We start from the raw sequence: 19100 nt of genomic DNA, 5'->3' as shown, positions 1-19100 counted from the left end.
AGGAGTTTGGGCAATTTTCTAAGGTGTTTAGTAGGAGATAAACCCAAGGGATGGGATTTAATTCTACCACAAGAAAAATTTTCTTACAATAATTTTGTAAATAGGAGTATTGGTAGATCACCATTCCAAATTGTGTATGAGACTCGTCCAAGGACTGCACTAGAGTTGAGAAAAATGGAGCAAGGAGAGAGGACAAGTGCTAAGGCAGAAGACTTTGTTGAACATGTCAAGAACCTACATGAGGAGGTGCAAGATGAACCTACAATATAAGGCTAAGTTAGATCAAAAGAGGAGACATAAGGAGTTCCAAGTTGGAGATTAGGTTATGGTATATTTGAGGAAGGAATGATTTCTAGTGGGTACCTACAATAGGCTAAAGATGAAGAAATTTGGCCCTTGTAAAATTTTGAAGAAACATGATTCAAAAAAATGCATATAAGGTGGAGTTGCCAGATGGGATTCACATTTCTCCTATTTTCAATATTGTATACTTAACAAAATATCATGATGATGGTGCAAATGAGGGGTTGATGCTAGAGCCATGTCCAATTTCTACTTCTATGAAGGAAGAGATTGAAGAAATTCTAGATAGTCGTGTGTGTCAGAGTACCAAAAATAGGCAGTATGAAGAATACTTGGTAAAGTGGGAAGGACAACCAATAGAAGACTCAACTTGGATATCTAGAATGGAGGTTTCCCATTTGGGTTTTCCTCTACCAGCTATAAAGTGATAGTGTCACTTTTCAATCTACCTTGGGTGTTTGATGTAGGAGCATCCAATGGTGTAAGGGCAATCCTTTATCACCCAAAAATATGCTTAGTGTTAGTTTCTATTTAAAGTCTTTTTTATTTTTGGATATCCATTTGGGTCAAATAAAGATTCCAACTCTCATAGTTCCATTATTGGTTTTTTGGGTTAGAGGTTTTTAGCACCTTGGGTATGTACCAATGTAAAAAATAGGTTATTTTGTAATTAAGACATGATTATAATGAGTTAGAGGGTGTAAGTTGGAGGGATGATTATACTTTTAATTTAAAGCACTCTAGAAAAAGAATCAGGTCAGAAGGCTTTATAGTTTGAAAGTTATTATATTTTTAAGTTGCCTGGAGACCTCTTAAGAGCACTTCAAAGTTAGATTTGAGGCACTAAATGGTCTTGTACAGGCCCAAAAAATGGGGGATGAGAAAAGCCTATCCATAGGGAAATAGAGTGCTTGGAGAGATTTCTGGAGATGTAAACAGTTTGTCAATCAGAGTCCTGAATCAAAAGTTATGCTTCCTAGAAGTTGGACTCCATTTTTGGATTCTTCTAATTTTACACTGATTTCTAATGTATTTTCTAGAACCTTTTGTTCTGGAGGTGGATGGAAAATGGAATATTCTATAATTTATTCTTAATCTTAAACCTAATTTGGGTACTTAAGGACATTTCTAGCAGTGTAAAGGTAGTTTTTTTGGTGGAGTTTGGGAGAGGTCCTATGAGGAGGATTTTCTCTAGATTCAAACAACATTGTAAGCCCATAGGGCATGTCTTTGAGTCTATTTTCAATGTACTGAATGTAATAGAAGATCACTTCTAATAATAATATTTCCCTTTTCCTATTGTGTTCATTTTGGTCTGGGATTGTGCCCTCATCAAAATTACCCAAGGATTCTCCTGAATATCTATGAGGGAAATTAAGGGTAATTCTTCTAGAGAAGGCTACTTAAGCTTAGATGGATCTCTACATTAAATGTGTTGATCAGACTATCTTAAAAGTAGATATAGATAGTCCTACTTTAGGAGCTACCTAAAGTAGTAATGAAGGAAGAAGGACATAATCATGTTATCAATCATACACAGATAACAAAGGAGATTCTATACTGACATGAAGATATCTACAATATGAAAAGATGCATGACATAGATAAAGTGTCTTTGGCTTTGTTGTCAAAGAGGGAGATGTTGTGAAGCTATTGCCAAAAGAAAGAGGGAGAAGATGTAATGTAATTACCTATGCAATGATCAATAAGAGGGAGAGATTGAATAAGAAAGGAATTTATAGAACCAAAGGTATTGCAAGCAATATAGAAGAATCTGATTGATTTCATGATCTAATATGATAGAGGGAGCTTTTGAGTTGCATATCAGAGTTGTATGGATGAGAATTAGAATGAAACTAAAATATAGTGATTTTTGGACACAAAGATGTGAATCATAATGAAACTAAGGATATTAATGAAGATCTTATACTATAAATAGAGGGAGTTTTCTCGATGCAGTACATAGTTTGGATTGCATGGTAACTAGAGATGTTTCCATTAATGGAAAAGAGGGAGATTGTTGGAAACTACAATTGGAACAATTGTTATGTTTTCATTGATTTCAAACCTTATTGGTAATATAGTTTTCTATCTAATTTGAGTTTCATATCTAGATGATTGATGAAGAGAATTTGAAAAGTTGGTCATAACAAAAGCACCTAGAGGAAAGGTTGAGTTATCAGAAGAAAGTACAATGGATAGTTGATTAGTTAGAATTTGACAAGATAAAGTGATTATTTTTAACCACACTACAAGAGAATAAGATAGTTTTACTGAAGCCTTGAAGAAGTAATCACAGATGGACCAAATACATAGGCTTGATTGAGAAAAAAAGAAAAAGATTAAGGAACTTGAAATATGTGTCAAGTAGAAATAATGTTGACTGAGCATTAGTATTGATTGAGTGATAGTATATATGCCAAACATATAATTAGTAAACTGAGTAACCCAATGATGACTGAGTGCAAAAAAAAGTGTTGGTCAAGGGACAATGTTTTGACAATTTATGAGGAATCATGATTTCCAGCTAACAGAGTTGATTTCTTGTTATATGTAAAGTGTGTTGAAGATAAGGATGAATGACCTAAAAAAATTTATGCAAGGAAAGGGTTAGGAAAGTGATCAATGGATAAATTTGAAATAGAAGTTTGTAGAAAAGAAGAAGATGAATATGAAGGTAGATAGATTCATTATATGTGTTGAATCTAATTATAATCCTAACATCTATGGTGATGTTTAAGCAGTTAAAGATTAGAATTTCCTATTTAAGGATGTACAAGGGCTAACCTAGTAAGGTTGGAGTAGTTGTTGATGCTATTGATTGGAAAAATAAAGTAGAAGGCTAAGAAGAGTTGAGAAGAGGTGACGAGTGATTTCTTGAAGGGTTTCGAAGTGAATCAGAGACTGAGAAGACAATGAAGGGTAGTCAATGGATCAACACTTAAGCCAAACTAAGATTTGTATTTGCAAAGAGAGTTGTATTTTCTAGATCAAAACTTGTTATTTTCTAACCATTGTATTAGTTTTAAATTATTTAATCAAGGTTGACCTAATAGTCATATGTAAATTCTTTAATCAAGGTGGCATTCTAATGGAATATTCTAAAGTCCTCTAACAAGGCTACTCCTAACATGGTGATTAAATCCTTTAACAAGGTCACATTTAACAATGTGTTTTATAACCTTTTATAGGGTTGGCTCCTAACAGAACTTACTTTTGAAGAGTGAAAATATTGGTGACATATTGCTGGTCATTTTTTCCAAATTAAGTTTCCACGTTAAATATTAGTGTCAAACTTTTGTGAATGCTATTTTTGATGATTTATTATTAATGTTTATATTCTACAAGTTTGTTAAATTTAGGATAGTGGACTGGTACTTTATGTTACTAAGAGTTTACTATAGAGGCTGAACTAATGAATGTTAATATTTGAAGTAGTTTAAATGTTTGTTTGTTCAATTGGTACATTTGAACCTTGGATAAATTATTCAGCTCCCCCTAAGTTATTCGAAGCATTCTAATAGGAAATTGGTATATCTTTTACAAAATCTATATTTATGCATTGGGATAATACGGTACTATAAAGATGTAAAATTATTATTTGCTACATTCAAAGACTAACCATATATCTATCAAATATAGTTTTATGAGAGAGAAGTTGCGAAGAACAAAGTATGATTGGAATATGTGAACATAAAGGAACAATTTGTAGATATCTTTATGAAGAATTTTCCTTAGGACACCTTTGAATATCTCAAATTTTTTCTTTGGGTAATTTTAGCACCTTATGAAGAGTAATTGATGTAGGAATTCATTAGTCTAGTAATCATTGGTAGCCCATGAATTCTGACCACCTCCTTGAAGAATAGGTTAGTTATATTGCTAGCATCATGAGTTGTTTTGCATGGTATGAAATCTCTCATCTTGCTGAACTTGTCAACTACCAAAAATAATTTTTCTAATCCTATCTTAGTCCTAGGTAAGCCCCCTATGAAATCCATGCTTATACACTCCCAAAGCCTATTAGGAATGGGTTGGTAAAGTCCTGCATTGGATGAGGTACCCTTTGCCTTTTGACATATGACACATTGCTCTACATATCTCCTCACATCTCTTTGCATCTTGATCCAATAGTAAAATCTTTCTACTAGGTATAGGGTTTTGTTAAGGCCAAAATTCCCACTCATGATTCCATTGTTCTTTTCCTAAATGAGATTCTCCCTCATGGATCCCCTTGGAATACACAATTGCTAACCCTTAAACAAAACGCCATTATGTAATGTATATGTAGAAAATTGATTATGAAAATGGTTTTCAAAATTAGTACATACCTTGTATGCCTATGAGAAATCAGTGTCTTCACCATATAAATCCTTGAATCCTTCAAGCCCAACACTCTACAACCTAACCTCTTGAACAATTAGAAAATTTGACTCAAAGAATTTTCCACCTTGTTGTTTGTGCCCTTCTTGTGTTTGATGGCAAAAGTGTAAGACTATAAGAATTCCATCCTTTTTATTTGTCTTAAACTAAGATTCTCTTGTGAGTTTATAAAACTTAATGCTTGGTTGTCAGTAAAGAAAATAAACTCCTTAGGAAATAAGTAATGCCTCCACTTCTTAAGGGCTTGGACTAAGGAATATAGCACCAAGTCATATGTTGAATACCTTGTTTTGGCTTTATTAAGTCTCTTACTAAAGAATGCCACAAACCTCCCCTCTTGGCTGAATACTGCCCCAACTACTATGTTACTAGTATCACACTCTAACACAAATGGTTTCTCAAAACTTGGCAAGACCAATACTAGTTAGGTTTCCACCTCCTTATTTAGCCTTTCAAAACTCCCACCTTGCAGCCTTGTTCCATGTGAACTTTTTTTCATGCCTCCCTTAATGGATTCCATCATAGGTGTACAAATCTCACTAAAAAATCCTCACAAACTTCCTATAGAATCTTGCTAGGCTATGGAAACTTTTGACCTCAATACTAGATATAGGATTAGGCCAACTCAAGATCGCCTCTACCTTACTCTTATCCATTTTCAGACTTCCTTGAGAAACTACAAAGCCATAGTACACTAGCTCTTCTTTTATGAATTCACTCTTCTCAAGGTTTACTGTCAACTTCTCCTCTTGAAGTTTCCTCAACACCATTTCTAAGTGCTTCATGTGCTCCTTTTTTGTCTTACTAAAGATGAGGATGTCATCTAGGTACACAACTACAAACACTGATATATTCAAGACTTCATTCATAACTCTCATGAAGGTGCTTGGTGTATTGGTAAGACCAAATGGAATTACCAACCACTCATAGAGGCTCTCAGTAGTTTCAAATGCAAACTTCCATTCATCACCCTCCTTCATCGTTATTTGATAATAGCCACTCTTAAGATCAATTTTAGAAAAAGTAGCTAGCTTCACTAAGACAATCCATTAGATCCTCTATCCTAGGCATATGGAATCTATATCTAATTATAATTCTATCAATTTCCCTAGACTCTATATACATTCTCCACTTTCCTCACTTTTTAGGGGCTTGGAAAACTATGATTGTACATGGACTAATGCTCTTCCTAATCAACCCTTGATCAAGAAATTCTTGGAATTGCCTTACTATCTCCTTATTCTACTCTAATGTCATCTTGTACATATCTAGCTCCACTAAGACAATCCATTAGATCCTCTATCCTAGGAATATGGAATCTCTATCTAATTATAATTCTATCAATTTCCCTAGAGTCTATATGTATTCTCCACTTACCTCCCTTTTAGGGGCTAGGACAACTACGACTGTACATGGACTAATGCTCTTCCTAATCAACCCTTGATTAAGCAAATCTTGGAATTGCCTTTCTATCTTCTTATTCTACTCTAATGTCATCTTGTATGTAGCCTTATTTAGTAAAGATGCACCTGGTATGAAGTCAATTTTATGACTTATGGTTCTCTTTGGGGGTAATGTTGGTGGTGCTCATTACATATAATGTACTTGAAATGGTTTAGCAATTCTTGCACTTCTATAGGTATAGGTGCTTGTGTTGATGGCTCCCCCTCCTTTGGCTTCACCATGATAGCATACCCTAATCCTTCACCTTCCTTTAGGTCTTTTAGGAACTATTTCCCACTCATCAACATGTTACTAGCAGTAGCCTTCTCCACTTTATCTTCGCATAACAAGGACTATATTCTATAGATGAATCCATTTTTCTTGAAGGAATATTTGTTTTCCTTACCATGGTGTACTACCTCCCTATCATACTACCAAGGCCTTCCTAGTAGAAGATAGAAAGCATCCATTGGAAGTACATCACATAAGATCTTGTCTTGGTACTTGCCAATGGTAATGTCTACCCATACTTTTTCATTCAGCAAGATGTTATGCCCTTTGTTCAACCATGTCACCTTGTAAGGACATAGATAGGGGATCTTTGTTAACCCAAGTTTTTGTACTACCTCCTCTAATATTACATTATCAGTAGACCCTAAATCTATCATTACTTTGCAATGTTTCCAAGTATTTTACATGTAGTCCTGAAAAGCACCCTCCTTTTCTTAGCTTCTTCTTTCACTGACTCTTTGAATATGAATCTACTTAACATTAGACTCTCACCCTTTTCTAATTCAAGGTTCACCTCACTTGTATTTTGACTATCACCTTCTTGCAGATAAGAAATTTTCTTCTCTCTATAGGATGTTGATGCCTTCTCTGGACACCTATAGGTAGGATGCCCCAGCTTCCCACATTGGTAACACTTACATGTTACTAAAATGTGATCCCTTACTACCATTCCCATATCTTCATCTGCCACCATTATTGAAACCTATTCCTTTATTGTAGCCTCCCCTTTGACTAGTCTCACTAGTCTACTTAGTCCATTTGGACTCTCCATAACTCTTTTGATCATTGATCCTTCCACTAGAACCTCCCCTTGAGTTGCCTCTAAAATGTTAGAGCCACTTGCAAACAACTATGCAAAGTAGTGAGATTGAATAAGCTTAGTTCATCTTGTATAGACCACTTAAAGCCATTTAATTATATTTCTACCCTAATGCTTTCTGAGTCTTGCACCCTTGACCTCAAAGCTAACTTTTGGAACTCCTCAATGTAAGAATCCACATCAAGATCCTTTTGCTTAAGATTCTACCTTTGCTTGTGAAGTTGGATCACCTTTATCTTTGTTACCATAGCCTTCTAGTTGGCTATTGATTTCTTTCCTTCACTCTCTCTTTCCTCTTGCACGAACTTCCACCAAGTTAGTGCCTATCATTTGACCCTTACCTTTTGAGCCTCTATTATTCCTTCAATTTAAAAATTATTCTCAATGCTCTCAATCTATTCTAGGACCACTTCTGCATCCATCTTCCTATAGTACATTGGGATGTTCTCAAAACTCTCCCCTCCAAATGCTTTAAGGGCTTTGAGGAATGATTGTTGTTCATCAAGTGGAGGATCAAGCTCAGGGATCTCATCTTCCAAGTCTACCTTCTTCTTGTCTTTACTAGTGCTAGTGTGTTTATCTTCCTTTTCTAGGGTTGCCTCTTACATGTCCTTCAATTTTTCCTTTATCTCTTCTATAGCCTCATCTAGAAGCCTAGTCTTCTCATCCATGATCTTCTTCTTCTCATCTACCTCCTTACCCAATTTTGCATTGGTCACCATCTTTGTAGACATGCTTGATTAAGTAGGAAGTAACATGCCACCACAAACCTTAATCTTATGTCTTTGATACCACTTTGATTGGGAGCTTCTTCTTATTAGAGCCTATTGCTCTATCAAGGCTATCTCCTAGCCTCCTTAGGGTTTCTTCTCTAACCCTAACCTAGAGGATTCTCTCCTAATCCCCTTCCACCAAGATACTATCCTACCAATTGAAAACTCCACTATTTTAACTGCCAAACCCCAGCTATGCACCTTTTGGCTTACCAAGAAAAAACCTCACCAAATGCTATGACTAAGTCAAAATCAATTTTAAACCATCCCATTAAGGTTCTTGACACATTTCAAGTCATTCTATACCATCTTGTTAGGTTTCACACACCCACAACCCATTCTTTCTCTATTTGCCCTTGTAGCCCTATGAGTCCCTATTAACCCTCCTAGAAGCAAGGATTCTTCAATAACTTGTAAAATTTTTTTACAACCCCTATTGATTACTTCTAGACTTTGTTTCTAATTAACCTAGGCTCAAGGATTTTCTAGGTCTTAGTCCTTCATGGTGTTTGTACAATACTTTTCCAAAAAACCCATATTTTGAGGGTTTTAAGGGCAATGACAACAATCCAACTTATAAGATGGCCTAAACTATGCATCGGACCTTCTCCTCTAGTTTGTGGATATTTGACACACTACTCCACCATTTTCCAACCAAGATTGGCACATACCAATCCACCATTCATACTAGAACTCACTTGCAAGCATCACTACGCCTTGTCAAGCTTTCAGTAGCTCACTTAGGGTTCACTTGAAAAAATAGAAAACTAACTCCTACACCTAAGAAAAGCCTTATGTACATAGTATACAAATGCTACAAGTTGAATCCCAAAGGCCATTAGATTTGAACCATGGGATTTCAAGCTTTGCCCATTTTAGTTTTGTTTTCTCAAAACCAACCAGTACGAAGTACATGTTGGAAGCATGAATGCTAATGATATTTCTATGGGGGAGTATTCTATATATGTTACTATGATCATATGTTACATTCATGACTGATTTTTTCATTGATGTCAACATAGCAGTCTTTTGTGGTATCTAACAGAAGACCAATAGAAAGATCAAGTCGGTATAGATGGCTAGTTGAGTATTCTAACTATTTGAAGTTATGGGAGATAATTCTAAGTATCTAGTATATGCAGTTAATGTCAAATGAAGAAATGATGAGTTTGGAAGAAGTTATGTAAGTTTTTGTGATGTCTATTCTGAGATAGAGTTTACAAAGGGATGTTCTGGTAAACTTATTATATCTCTTAGTAGAGTTGTTATTCTAAGAATAGAGGTTGAGGATGTGAAGAAGACATGTTGGTGATGATGTGGCTAAGTTCACTGATCATAATATTACATGTACAAAAATATATTCAAGTTGCAAGGTGAAAGATTAATGATATTGCTAAGTGTAACATGTTCTTAATGTGGTCCTATAATGATTAATTGAGAAGGTCTAACAACCAACTCAAGGAATTGTTTTATGGACTTAGTATAAAGGAAGAACATTTTCCTTTATCATATTAGATGGATTTGGATTGATAACAAGTAATTATAAGAAACAAAGAGAGAAGAATGTGAAGTTTAGCAGAGCAGAGCAGAAGGAAACTTCATTGCTAAAGTTTGGCTGAGTGATCCAAGGTTTGATATTTGGATCTAAAGTTTGTGACCTAGTCTACAAGGTCTGATAGTGATTGGTTTGGTTGAAAAAATAGAGGAAAGAGAAATATAATAGTAAATTTCATGTTTGAGTAGTGAGCTCTTCTTGTAGATGAAATTGCATGTTTGGGTAGTGGGCTCATCTTGCATACATTGTACTACAACTTGAAATAAGGTTGGTGGAACTCCTAATAGGGTTGGAATCTCCTAATAGGGATTCAAAGTCTCCTAGAAAGGACTCATATGTACTAAATATTTTCATAGAATCCTAACATGGCCCATCCTCTAACAAGGAATATTTATATTAGTACATCATCTTGTGGGAATCATTCCTACTAGGGTTTTCCCTTTGATCAAGGGTTTCCCTAGTTAACATATCTGGTGTAATTGTCTATGTGCATCATATTATGGTTTCTATTTACTTTGGTTGAATGGTTAAGTTTGTTTAAAGAAAATAAATGTTTGAATTGTTGGATAACTGATCACACCCCCCTAGTTATCTTGGTGGACTATTGTTTCTAACAATTGGTATCAGAGCCTCAGGTCCTTGAAGATAAAGTTTAACAGCTTTACGAGATCCATGGTGAGCATGTTTAGAAAAGATGGTCTAAAGTCTAATGGAAGGAAATGGTGAAGACACATCTATTGTGTATGGGTCTGAGATATCGGATCTTGACAAAATCAGCAAAGACAATCATTGCTAAAAAAGATTTGGACACTTGTACCAAGGTAGAAAGAGATCTTTTTATGTGTGACATGAGAGCTAGAGAAGCATTATTGACTGCACTTCCTAAAATTGAATACAATCAGCTAAAGTCACTTTCTACTTCACATTTGATTTGGAAAGCTTTGGAAAATAGATTTGAAGGTGATGCACATTCTAAGAATTTGAGGCTACAAAGTTGGATTTATGCATTTCAAGATGCTAAAATGATGGAAGATGAATCTATATGAACATATGTAGGTAGGATATCAAAAATTACTATAGGTATTAAATCTCAAGGAGGAACCAAAGAAGATGATGAGGTTATATGGAAGATATTGAAGACTCCAACACCACCATTTAAGTCAACAGTTCAAATGCTATAGTCATTGATATCTTGTACCAAAGATTTCAAAAAGGAGACATTGCTTGGAAGACTTGAAGTAGTTGAGAATAAGCTTAGACAATATGAAGAATTGACTAGAATAGAGATAAATTTTGGTGCCTTGAATATCTGACCTAGTTTATCAAGGAGCACAAGTGCTAGAGGATATTTTGCTAGCAACAACAGATCTCAGGAGGAAAAAAAAATTGAAGAAGGAGTAGCCCTTTTGGTAAGGAGAGATAAAGGAGGTAAGAGAATCTTTAAATTTTGGACTTGTGAGAAAAACTATAAAGTAAATTACAAACCTAGAAAGGATAGAGAGTGTTTGTATGCAAATGAAGAAAATGATTGTGATGAACAAGTAGTAAGTGTTAGAGATGATGAAATTAGATTTGTGGCAATTAAAGAAGAAAGTCCAGAGAAAGTAGCTTTGGTGTCATAGGTTGAAAAGAAATCTGATTGGATAATTAATAATGGATGTTCACATCATATGACTATGATATGAACAAGTTTGTTGACTTCAATATTCAGGATGGAGGCATTGCCAGAGTTGGAAATAATGCAACATGTCAAGTTAAAAGAATTGGATCTATAAATCTTGATGGTAAAACTAAAACTAAGGATGTATATTTTGTTAATGGTTTGAAGCACAATCCTTTGAATTTTGGACAACTAGTGGACAAAGGTTATCAATTACAGTTCATAGAGAAGACATGCATGATCATAGACAAAGATAGAAGGGTAATTGGAATAGGAACCAGATCTAGAGGTAATGTATTTTAGTTGAATCCTACTAGAATGACATGTTTGGTGGAAAAGGTAGATGATAGTATGGCATAAGAGATTTTATCATATAAACTTTGATATTATTGTGAAGACTAGTAGTATGTTTGCAGTTAGAGATTTGCCTAAGATTGTGAAACCTAGTAACACAATTTGCAAGGAGTGTGTTATGGAAAATCATAATAGAACTTCTTTTCCCAGCAAGAAGTTTACTGCTATAGCAAAATTGGAGATTATACACATAGATCTTAACGGTCCTACAAAGACTAAAGGACTCTATTGTGAAAGGTATTTTATGATTCTAGTTGATGACTTTTCTAGAATGATGTGGGTTGTATTTCTTAAAGAGAAATTTGAGGCATATAATAAGTTCAAGATATTCAAGAATAGAGTTGAGAGTGAATCTGGTATGAAGATTAAATGTTTAAGATCAAATAGAGGAGGAGAATCTACATCAAATGAGTTTAACATATTTTGTGAAGAAAGTGGAATCAAAAGACAATTATCAGCTCTAAGAACCCCTGAATAGAATGGCATTGCAGAGAGAAGAAATAGGTCAGTTATAGAAGCAACAAGAGCTATGTTAGCAAAGAATGATGTATCCAAGATGTTTTGGAAAGAAGCTATGAATACAGAAATCTACACTATGAACAAAGTGCAAGTCAAGAAAGACACAAACAAGACCCCTTATGAACTGTGGTTTGGTCACTCACCTATAGTTAAGTATTTTTGAATTTATGGTAGTAAGTGTTATATAGAAAGAGATGATGATATTGGAAAGTTTGATGCTAGAAGTGATGAAGGTATGTTTCTTGGTTATTCATTTAAAAACAAGGCTTATAGATGTTATAATTTGAGAACTAAGACTATTATGAAAAGTAAAAATTTGAGAATTGATGAGAAATTCAGGATACAAGAGAGAATAGTTGATTAAAATTTAGATGATGATGTTGTTACTAAACCAAGGAATGATGAGGTATTTCTTGAGACTAACAATGATTTGCAGAATGAAGGAGAGCTAAGGCAAGAACAAATATTAGAACCTTTAGTAGATCCAAGAGTTGAGATAGCAACTCCTACTTCAAGAAAGAATATGATAAAGAATCACCCATTTGAGAAGATCATCAGAAGCATAGATAATGGTGTGATGAAAATAAGCAGAGTTAATGAAGAACTATGTTTGATATCTTAGACTGAACCCAAGAATATAGATGAAGCATGTAAATATGATTATTGGAAACAAGCTATAAAAGAAGAATTAGATCAGATAGTAAAGAATGAGACATGGGAATTGGTCCCCAGACCAACAGACAAGAATATGATAGGAAAAAAATGGGTATTCAGGAACAAGATGAATGAACAAGGTGAAGTTGTAAGGAACAAGGAAAGATTAGTGTGTAAAGGTTACTCACATAAATAAGGAATAGACTATGATGAGATCTATGCTCCAATGGTTTGAATAGAAGCAACAAGATTATTCTTAGCTTATGTAGCACAAAATAAATTCAAAGTGTATTAGATGGATGTCAAGTCAAAATTTTTTGAATGGAGAAATTGAAGAAGAGGTGTACATAGAACAACCTAAAGGTTGTCCTTTGACAGATGATAAGGACATAGTATAAAAATTGAAGAAAGCATTGTATGGTTTGAAGCAAGCACCCAAAACCTAGTATGCAAGGTTGGACAAGCATTTGACAAAGTTTGGATATAGAAAAGGTATGGCAGATTGTAATCTATATTGGAAATAAATTGATGATGGTTTGATGATTTTGGTAATATTTATTGATGATATCATATTTGGAGAAAATGATGAGGAAAGTGACAAGTGTGTTGAAGAAATGAAAAAAGAATTTGAGATGAGTATGATAGGAGAAATGAAATATTTTCTAAGATTATAGATTGTATAGAATAAAGAAGGAATCTTTATTTCTCAGACTAAGTATTTGAAGGATATATTGAAAAGGTTTAGTTTGGAAACATGCAAATCTATTGGAACACCTATGATAACTAGACATAAGTCATCTACAAAGGATGAGACACCTACTATTGAGCATAAGAAGTATAGATCTATGATTGGAGGATTACAATATTTGACTCACACAAGGCCAGATATAGCAAATGCAATTGGAATTATTGTAAGATTTCAAGTTGGTCCTAGAGAAGTACATTATGTAGCAATCAAAAGGATATTTAGATATCTAAAAGGAACATCTAAGTTTGGATTGTGGTATGACAGATCTAATGATTTTACTCTAAGTGCTTGTACTAATTTTGATTGGGTAGGCAGTATGAATGACAAAAAGAGCACCAGTATTAGAGTCTTCTTTCCTTGAGGAAGATTGGTTTCTTGGCTAAGAAAGAAGTAGAATTATACATCACAAAGTATAGTGGAAGAAAAATATGTTACAACCACAAACAATTGCAATAAACTTGTTTGGATGAAGCAGATGCTAAAGGATATAAGGATAGAGATTAGTGAACCTATTGTCATAGATTGTGACAACACAAGGATAGTAAATATGTCTAAGAATCTAGTGTTACATTTGAGGACTAAGAAAATTTATATTAAGTATCACATGTTGAGAGAGAAAGTTGTAGAAAAGGAAATTAGATTGGAGTATGTGAGCACTAAAGAGAAGATTATAGATATATTTACTAAGCCTCTTACCAAAGAGACTTTTTGAGTATTTATGAGATATGCTAGGGGCTATGCCCCTTCCTACATTAGAGTAGATGATGCAAGAGTGCATAAATCTAGTGTAATAGAGCACTATTGTTGTCTGGAATGAATTTTGATGCTTGTTGTATGGGGGAGTATCTGTGATGAACAAAGCCATCTAGGACTCTTGTTGGATGTTGTTTTGAATAGTGTCTTTGGATACTTGAGCTAAGTAAGAATCAATTGTTGCTGAGTTTGATGGTTGCTGAAACCTTTGACATTGATGTCAATGAGGGAGAATTTTGGCATGAAAAACATTGTGAGAAGATCACGAGGAAGAACATCATGGGGAGAAAAAAATACAAGCAAGAAGACAAAAAGCACATTGAGGTATATCAATGGGTGAGAATGATTAATGAAGAGGATGCCATTAATGCCAAAGGGGGAGATTTTTTGAAGCATGAATGTTGATGATATTACTATGGGGGAGTATTGTAGATATGTTACTATGATGATATGTTATATTCATGCCTGAGTTTTTCATTGATGTCAACATACCAATCATTTGTGGCATCTGACAAAAGAAGAACAAAAGGATCAAGTTGGTACGGATGGCTAGTTGAGTATTTTAACTATCCAAGGTTATGGGAGATACTTCTAAGTATCTAGTGTATGCATTTAATGTTAGATGAAGAAATGATAAGTTTGGAAGAAGTTATGTAAGTTTTGGTGATGTTTGTTCTGATATAAAATTTATAGAGGCATGTTCTAGCAAACTTGTTATATCTCTTATCATAGTTGTTATTCTAAGAATCAAGGTTGAGGATGCAAAGAAAACATGTTGGTGATGAAATGGATAAGTTTTCTCATCATAATATTATGTATACAAAAAGATATTCAAGTTGCAAGGTGGAAGATTAATGATATCACTAAGTGTAATGTTTTCTTAATGTGGTCCTATAATGATTAATTGAGAAGGTCTAACAACCAACTCAAGGAAATTTTTTATGGACTCAGTATAAAGGAAAGACATTTTCCTTTATCATATGAGATGGATTTGGATTGATAAGAAGTAATTGTAAGCAACAAGGAGAGTGGAATGTGAAGTTGAGTAGAGCAGAGCGGAAGTGAAGGAAACTTCATTCTCGAGGTTTTACTGAGTGATCCAAGGTTTGATATTTGGATATGAGGTTTTTGACTTAGTCTACAAGTTATGATAGTGATTTTTTTGATTGATAGAATAGAGGAAAGAGGAAAACAACAGTAAATTGTATGTTTGAGCAGTGAGCTCTTCTCATAGTTGAAATTGCATATTTGGGAAGTGGGCTCATCTTGCATACATTGTACTACAACTCCTAACAGGATTGACACAATCCTAATAGGGTTGGAATCTATTAACATGGACTCAAAGTCTCCTAATAGGGACTCATATATGCTAAATGTTGTAATAGACTCCTAACATGGTCCATCCTCTAACAAGGAATATTTATATTATTACATCATCTTGTGGGCATCATTCCCACAGGGGTTTTCCCTCTGATAAAGGGTTTCCCTAGTTAACATATCTAGTGTAATTGTCTATGAGCATTTTATTATAATTTTTGTTTACTTTGGTTGAATGGTTAAGTTTTTTTAAAGAAGATAAATGTTTTAATTGTTGGATAACTGATTCACCCCCCTAGTTATCTTGGTGGACTATTATTTGTAACAACACAAACTAACTAATTTTAAAACTTGCCTAAATGGATTCAAATGCTCACAATATTGTATAGAGTTTCTACATGCATTCAACCATCTATTCCATTTAGAACAGTGAGAAACAATGCAAGAAAACAAAACTTCCAATCAAAAACCTCATTTCCTGTCAACAATTTCTTATTGTTTCATGAACTTGTTGAACCCTTGATATTTGGTATTTGATTGTTGTCATTGATGTCAATAATGTAATTATAATGAGAATATGGTATGGTTAAGATCATGTAATTATATTATTTGATGTCCTTCAATATTATTCAAAACATATTCACAACAAATACTTAAGTGTTACACAATTAACACTTAATGTTCACATTAGTTTAGAAAAATGGTTATTAAAAAAAAGTTTTGGTCTATAAGAAAGTTGACAAGATATTTTATTAGATAGACCCCAACTATCATACTTATTTTTAAAGGTCTTTGAGTTAGCTAAAATGTATCTTTGTTAGTTTTTGCATAACACATGTATGAAAAGAGGAAAGTCTGTTTATCAGAAACAATTACCAAATTGTTATGACAATTTTAGTAGTTTTGAGCAGTTTTGGTCTAATGGAAGTTTGGGGTATGTACCTACCTCAAATTTTTTTTCTTTATTAGTTTATAAATAGAGGATAAATTCCTCTAATACATCCAACTAGTGGTTTTGACATAAGTTGCAAGATTGGTGTGAAATTCCTTGTAGACTGAATAGTTTGCAGGTAGATTTTTAACAACAAAGAAGAGGGCAATGCTTTATGTTTTTATTTTCATATTTTTGATTTGATTTTCATTGAAAAAGTTTATCAAAGGTAGAAGTAGGGTTATATATCACTTCTTCATTCATTCATATTAGTATTTGATTAGATCTTTTAATGGAAAAAGAAAATAAATTTGGATATTGGATGTTTTGAGGAGAATAGAAGTATATCGTGCATTATGTTTTCAACAAGAAGTTGAAACTAGTGATTCATGATTTGTGTTTTAATAGAGATGATCCTCTAATTTTATATCTCATTTTTTCATTTTAGAAGTTGGTTCCTCTTGTAATCATGAAATTGGTGCTTCAATTGTAAGGGAATTGGTGTTCCTTGAAATTGGTGTTTCTAAAACAAGGTGTTGATGCTTCCCAGAGTAGTAGCTCTAAAAGATTTGCCCAAGAGGCCAATAAAGTGTTAGATTCAAAGTGGTTTTTTACCCTAAGGGGTTTTCCATGTTAAAATTGTTAGAGTAATTAATTAATTAATTATTAATTATTTATTCTATTACTTAAGCTTACTTAGGTTAATGCATTTATTTAATATTTAGTATTTAGTTGTTGTAGTGATGAGTTGTTGACAACATGAGAGTTTGTTCCCTTCTAGTATGTTTCACCTTTTTGTGGATGCTTGGTTATCAACCTTATCTTCTACCACTTTCTAGCTTGTTCTACAAGCTTCCATGAGGCCTTTATATTCAGGCTCTCTCATTGTATTTTCTCATTGCATTCTCATTGTGAATACATTCTCATTGTTTTGCAATGTTCTCTCTCAAGTTTGTTTAGGGTTTTTCCAAGCTCTACCTCTTCCTTCTTGGTTTCCCTTCGATAGGTTATTTGCATGCAGGTGATCTTGGTGAGTTGTGGAGTTGGATTTCATCAACTCCTACATTGTATTAGAGCCTCCCTGCTGCTTCTTATTTGAAGAATTTTTTAAGCCGTGATTTGGAGACACAAACCCTAGTTTGTTTGTGCATTTTTCTTCAATCTAGGGGAAATGCATTTTTTTGGAGCACTTTGGGCCCAAATGAACATTGCCATTGGATCTAGAAGGCCATTTATAGTTAGGATTCATATTTAAAACTTGTTGATTTTGGAGATAGGGCTCCAGGAGGCAAATTTTTTTGGTTGTAAGGATTTCTATACGGACTGTACGAACATTTTTGAAAAAATAAAAAATAAAAAAATAAAAAAAATAGTTGCTCCACTAGCACGTTGCCAGGCAACCACTTGCACTCAGCTCGCTAGCCACCACAGCTGGCTGAGGCATTGCAGGGCAGTTCCAACCCAGCCACCATTGGCGGACCACCTTGCCACAACTGACCCGCCACCTTTGATAGTGTTTTTTCCCATCTTCACCTTTTTTTCTGTGCTCTATCGGTGATCACAGCCTAAGTGCCACCTCTATATCAGCCTACCTGCATGACACAATCTCAACTAGCCTGTGATATACATGTGGTTCTTGCTCGGTGGATTTTTCTACACCCAGTCAGCGCATTTGGTGTTGACACATGGCATGGGTGCCACATGGCACTCTGTCATGTAGACCCTGCCATGTCACACTTGATGATGTCACCACTTGCCATGTAGACCTACCACATGGAATGCCATGTGACTCTTTTTTGCTGCGATGATTGATAGGCCATCAAATTTAATGTCATGTTTTTTTGACATCATCATGATGTCATACTACATCAGCATGCCTCTTGCACATCTCCAAGGTCATTTTTGGACCTACTTTCAATTTTTTGGCCATAACTTTAGCATACAGAGTTTTTTTTTTGATCTGAAAGAAGCACCAAAAAGCTAGTTTCGAAATAGAGACATTGGTGTAGGTATTTTAAGGTTTTGATGTAGTTTTGTTGCTCATTTTTGTAGTTGAAGTCCAAAGACCTATTTTTTTTGCGACAAGCTTTTCTTTTGGGTCCCTTGTTAGTTTTTTGAAAATGTTATATTTTTGGAAAGCTAGTTTTGTCAACTTTTCAAAAATGTGGTCTTTTTCCTTAGGTTTTGGCCCATACTCTTTCTATCATGTTTTTGACATTTTTTCTCTATGGTGGATATCTTGGGTGTTTCAGGTCCAAGGATCATTTTCCTGGCATGGTTTCTTTTATTTTAGGCTGTACTATCTTTTGTGTAAGCTTTTTTCCTATTTTGATCATTATAGACATCATTTGTAAGCACTTTTATATATACACACTGAGATAAAGTGTCACTCCTACAGTTAGCATTCATGAACATTATTTTTGAGACAGTTGTATTTGCACTCTTTTTATAAAGCACCATAGGGGAGATAGTTGTTTGCTATTTTATGCCTTCTTCCTTTTGTTTTCCTATGCAGTATCGTTGTGACCATGTCTTTATAGGTGTTTGTACCTCTTCCTCTCTTGTCGGTCTGTCTGTAGGGATTTTGAACCACCTTC

This window comes from Cupressus sempervirens, chromosome 2, assembly GCF_028749045.1.
Source record: "Cupressus sempervirens isolate cs-2001-9-10 chromosome 2, ASM2874904v1, whole genome shotgun sequence".
Classification (NCBI taxonomy): domain Eukaryota; kingdom Viridiplantae; phylum Streptophyta; class Pinopsida; order Cupressales; family Cupressaceae; genus Cupressus; species Cupressus sempervirens.
This window is presented reverse-complemented; position numbering follows the sequence as displayed.